The sequence below is a fragment of the Montipora capricornis genome, chromosome 5 (assembly GCF_036669925.1).
Source record: "Montipora capricornis isolate CH-2021 chromosome 5, ASM3666992v2, whole genome shotgun sequence".
NCBI classification, from domain to species: Eukaryota; Metazoa; Cnidaria; class Anthozoa; order Scleractinia; family Acroporidae; genus Montipora; species Montipora capricornis.
The window spans coordinates 1,384,035-1,389,893 of NC_090887.1; the positions used below are offsets into that span (position 1 = coordinate 1,384,035).

General features: G+C 36.8%; 1 long non-coding RNA gene across 1 annotated transcript; it reads right to left on the reverse strand.

Annotated features, from left to right (window-relative positions):
* Positions 1 to 252: 252 nt before the first annotated feature.
* On the reverse strand, positions 253 to 3,249 carry LOC138049037 (uncharacterized). Its single transcript, XR_011132284.1, has 3 exons — positions 3,111 to 3,249; positions 2,596 to 2,879; positions 253 to 499 (listed from the first exon to the last, which is right to left on the reverse strand). It is a non-coding gene; the product is annotated as an uncharacterized lncRNA (long non-coding RNA).
* Between the last annotated feature and the right edge of the window lie 2,610 nt (positions 3,250 to 5,859).

Sequence of the window (5,859 nt, forward strand, 5' to 3'; positions counted from 1 at the left end):
GCTGAAAATAGCACAGCAATGGCTGTTAAGAATTCTATGACAACCATGCTCATATAAATACAGACAACAGTTTGGAATGAATAGTGGAAAGCGTGTAAATGAGTGGTTTACTCTCCACGATCTCTCCAGTATTTTGGATGTAATTATTGCATGTAATTGAATACAATTTTGCTATGTAGAGCACGGAAGTTAGATATGGGGTAAATAGCTGATTAGGTTAGAATCATGTTGTTTAGATGTTTGAAACAAGTCTTTAAAAGAGAAGAGTGTTTTAATCCTGTTCATTTGATCTGAGTATATTATATTTAATTTATTTCGTATCATTTTTGTAGTAACTTGAACCAACAAAGCTTTTTTGAGAAACTGTGCGTAATTTTGACCGTTGTACGTCTTTGTTGGACATCTTTTTATTCTCAGGGGCCATGCAAGAAGGAAGAGAGTATATTTAAATGCCATCTGGCAGCTTCAGTACTTGAAGGGTGGATTCCCGCTGCTTGATCTGCAAAAGTAGTAAGAAATGATATTGTTTTCAATTAAGTTGAACAGACTTCCAACCTTTATTCAAAAATTTCTAGTCTTGCAAAGGGGTGCCGTCACGCAAGAGGTCTAACGAAGTAGAATGTAATAAATTAAAACTAATGATAGCCTTAATAGAATTTCCTACAAAAAATAAAATGAATAAAGATATCATAGCATTAATTCTTATACAGTATTAAGAATCATTAACTAAAATGCTCAAATAAGACTTTTAAAATTGGTCTGCGGACTAAATATTAACAATTTCGCTTGGCAACGCATTCCAGTCCTTGTTGCTGGTTTTCACTCACGTGATCAACAGCCATGTTTTTCAACGAAAACAAAAGGAAGCGTTTGCATAGTAATAGAGTTAATTCCCGGAAGATTTGGTCGGGGCACCAACATGGCCGCCTTTTCTTTGTTTAGGGGCACCAACATGGCGGTCGTGACGTCATGTGGGCAGTAGTTCAATAAACTTGTTCTTTGTTCCTGAAATGTCTTCTGCGCTTCACAACATAGTCTTGGAAAGCCAGACCGCCATCACCATGGATTTTTTTTGTGGAATAATTATAAAGTTAACCGCGAGATTGTTCTTCGTACCTTCAGTGGTATCCAGTGTAACTCGTCAATAGGTTTGTAACAGTTCCTGGTTCCCGTGAATAAATGTTTTTGACGAAGCGTGCGACTCCTCTTTGTACCCCTTCTACTTGTTGGACGTGTGTTTTTTTTAAGCATGGGTCCCAAATTTATGAGCTAGGCAGCGTATTCCACGCGAGGTCGCACAAGGGCTTCATAAGCTGCCTTTTTCACTCCCTCTTGGAAACTGCTAAGTTTTCGCCGGAGAATCCGAGTGATCGATTGGCTTACATGACTTTGTTATTTACTTGGTGGCTCCAGTCGAGATTTCTAAACAATTCTACGCCCAGATATGGGTGGTGGGTGATTGAATCCAATACTTTTCCCATAAGGACGTAGTTAGAGTCGACAGGATTTTGCGTCTTCGCTATTCCTCTGAGGAAGTGGCACTTATTAGAGTTAATTTCATTAGCCATTTCTGGACCCATTCTTGAAGTGCTGTTAAATCTGACTGCAGTCAGAAACTGTAGAAAGGGAGCTAATTCAGCAGCAGCTTCCTTTAAATATATAGCACGGGATTCCATCATGTCCATTAGCTTTTCTGCAGTCCACATTCTGAAGCAGTTTTACTACCGCAGTGCTAAAATAGCTGGTATATCAGCATACGGGGTGGTGGCTTCGGGAGTCATTTTTTGCAGGTTTTCTTTGGTAAAGACTTGAAGTAAGCGCTTAGTAACTTGGCTTTCTCCAGACTATTGGACACAACTTCATCGTTGATCTCCAAGGGAGAAACACCAACATTGTCTTGCCTTTTTGATCTTATATAGGTCCAAAATAGTTTGGTCATCGTCGGTTTGCGGATATGGAGAAAGGGGAGTGCGGTAGACTAGTCCCCCATGTAGACCGGTGTGTGTGTTGGGTGGAGGGAGGGGTGGGGAAATTGTGACACCAGGATGCTGGGTCAGTGCTCCCCACTAAAAAGGACCTCCAGAATGAGACGGCATGTTAATTTTTCTGCAACAAAAAAATCGTTAATATGTGTATATCTATAAGTTCGTACAATACCTTTGTTGAATTTCAATCAGAGGGGAATTCCTCTCTATTGTCTCGGTTTTTACGTATAGATTTTCTTTTTTCTGTCTCTAATACCAAAAGTGAATAATCTTGTATTTTTTTACAATGATCATTTCTATTTGAATATAGATAGCATCATCATTTTTGTAAGCACGTTTCATAATTTGTCCCGGCGACTTCACATCCCCATCGAGGTTCAAGGGCATCTTTTCTTGAAAAATATGTACTACCTATAATAATAATAACAAATAATAAATTTATTTCCTCTAGAGCACTATTTGCAAAATAGAATTCAATAGCGCAAAAAATAGTATTTCCTGTGATTGCATTCATTCCAAAAGGAAGCGATTGGTTTCCTCAAAGCCATGAGGAGGACACCAGCATGAATATACATCTCAAATTGCAAGGAGATTAAAATGTTTTAATTACCTTAGTTTTCTGATATTTCTTCTTGAATTAAGACCTGGCGTTTTCGTCCAACTTGGTTTGTGATTCAGTACTACATGCTGTAGTGTGTGTTCCCTTTTTCCTACTAGTGATTGCATCAAATTTTGATGAAAGTGCTTGAGTAAATCTTTTTCCCTCACGTGTAATGAAAATCTCTTTCCTATTCTAAAATGAGCCAGAGTTTCACTTGCCAAGAAAGTGCATATAAAGATAAAGACTAGGATTGCAGACTGTGTATTCTTGAGGGCCATCTGAGATGCGATTTTCTGTAAGATGGAGAATATAGAAAAGTGTGGTATTTCAATATCGGATATGAACCTAGAGAAAAATCAACGAAGTTATGTACCGATACTTCTGAGGAAGAGTGCATACACATCAAAAGAAATGAGAGTAGAAACGGCTTGTCCAAATTCTGTTCTTTCCTAGGGCTAAATAATAAATCAAACAGTTTTCCAATGCTATAACTATGGTTTTACCGACTCGAAAATTGTACTTACCCCAACTCTTGAAGTTGAGTTTTATGGTCTAATTCTATCCAGATTATACGGATAATTCTTAAAACTGCACAGTACATCTGTCTTGCACAATTTTATACAAATTCTACCGGAAAAATGCTATTGTAAATTCCATTTCTCCAAGCCCCATTGTTACGCCTCGTTCCGTTCAAACAGAAACATATTCGTTGTTCTGTGAAAGAAATTTCTAATTTACTGATTCACCGCGACCAGCTGCAAAACTGCTTTGTTTGTTGAAGGAAACAAACTTCTTCCTGAACTTGTTCCCAATTTTCCATGAAATTCAAAAAATTGACTTTACAAACTTCCACAACAAGTTATTCCAAAATGAAAGAATATTGGTTACTCAGTGCATTAGATATGTCATTTGTAATAGTTCGTCGTAAAGTGAAGTAAATCTTTCATTTTTGGAAAAGGCATTACTGAATTTCATAAATAACTTGGAATTATCATTTTCTCCAGTCGATAGGTTTACATCGAGGCATCACTACGAATCGCTACCATTAGCGTGGAGTTGTTTCAATGCTTGCTGATTTGCGGCGAGCCCGGCGACTTCAAAGCATAACAAACCCCCGATTTCTTAGTATTTTTGAAGAGGTTAGCAAAGAAAGTTATCGTTAGATGTTGTTGAAGCCGATTGAAGAACGTGCTTGATTCAAACAAATGAGGCAAAATTAGCGCATGCGCTCTTGGCGCTATTAGATTACAACACTGTCTTTGCAACGAAATCGACGAACCAACTGTCGCTATTTTCTCGATAAACTTTGAGTAGTTTAGCTAAAATTTTCACCTTATTACATGTTGTAAGAACTATTATTTGGAAATTCGAAGAAAATTACGGTAACTGAATGCAAGAAAATGCCTTTACGTCTTTTGGATTAAATTTCGTTTTATTTGAAATGCCCAGCTAAAGTGAGTGATAGTTCCTTTTCACCTGGGCTTCCGTTAGAAGCGTACTGAATCACACAAAAGCAACGATTTCCAGTCTTTTAGGGAAAGACAACCTCTTTTGCATTAGACGGATAATCAGTCTAGGGTGAACTTGAGTAGTCTTTTTTTTTTTTTTTTGTAGAGCGTGTCACAAGCTTGTCTGGTACAAAATAAGGGACGAAGAAGACGAATTAAGCTTGCATTTACCGACCTGACTGACCAGCTAAAAGAGGATGAGATGTAGAAAAACGCATGTTTTCTCTAACCCAGTCCACTGTTCACTTTATGTAAGACAAATGAATGATGTCTACCTAAGATTTGTGTCTTGTCTGGATTTCGTTCTTAATTTCACTGATGTTTTGCTGAATTCGTAAACTTTCGTCTGTTGGTACTTGATGCCCTCTAGATCTGTCCTCATCTGTTGAGCAGGCATAACCATTCGCTCCCCGAAAATATCATAATTTCATCTTGGACAAAGTCGCCTTAGTTCTAGAATTGATCACTATATCACGGCTTACCCAGTTGGCTTCTTGGTTTATTTTTTTCACTGTTGTTTTTTTCAAAGCAACATGATTTTGCTCCACGTTCTTGAATTCAGTCAAAAAGTATCCAAATTGTAGGTCATTTTATAGGAAAATAGTTGCTTAATTATTTAAAGGGGTTTACATTTTAAAGAACCTGTGGTGCTTCGTCAGCGTGGAAGTGAAACTACAAAATGGTTTTATTAACTGAGTTGATATGGTAAAGTGACAATGCATGCCGTATAGTATTTCGAAAGGTGAGTTTTCGAGCGGTTGCCCTTCATCAGAGCGGCGGAGAGCTAACACTCGAAAAATCAGCTTAAAAATGGAGGTTAATTTTGTCTGATTTCGGGAAGATGAAATATTCTACAAAACCTGATTCCTATTTGAAGCAGTTAATGTCTTGTCGAGGAGGAACTGAATGCCTCTGTGGAAAATGTATCTCTCAGTATAATTTTATTATCTAGCCAACGCTCTAAAAATCAGTTTCTGGTTTTCTTCGGTGACCAATACTTCTTATTCCATTCCCTTATCGACCTATTTGATAAAAAAGTAAAATTTTAAATTGGTAACTGAAGATTTCTATTATTTTATTTTATTTTATTTTAACGAACGCAATTCAGTTATCAATATACCATATACGAATACTTGAGTCTTGCAAAAACAGCCCGGGAAAAAACTTAATACACATTCAAAAGTTTTTTAAATTTTATTCTTGAAAATTTTCACCTGTCGTCAGTTTCCGAAGTTCGCGCTTGTATTCAGTTTCGAAGAATGACAAAGGAATCATTGAAGTTTTAACAAGGGTGTGATTTTACATAGACAAGTTAATGAAGTAATTTCTACTTTAAACAGAAGATTTGTAATGACAATTTTGGCTTCTTATTGTTACAGACGCTTACTTTACAAAGTTATTCCATCGTGAAGTTTCAAACCATGCATTCACAGTATTACAGAATTCCTTTTTGAATCTGAAAGCTGTTTTTTTATTTTCCTTCGGTATACGTAATTCAGGCACCTTGAAAGTATACATTATATGGGGTTTAAACAAAACTTGTTCACTTAGGTAGGTTCGCGTACACAATATAATACTGTGACTTAAATTATTATGAAGCTTTCGATTACTTAATTGTTGTCATTTGTGTAGGCAAACAAAGCAACAGTTTCGATTTCCGCTAATAACACTTCGAAAAGTTGAACTTTCGGCATTAACAAATTAACTAGAGGGAAATTGGCAAATCGTGACAAAACAAAGAGTATCCGATTTTCATGTTTGCCTT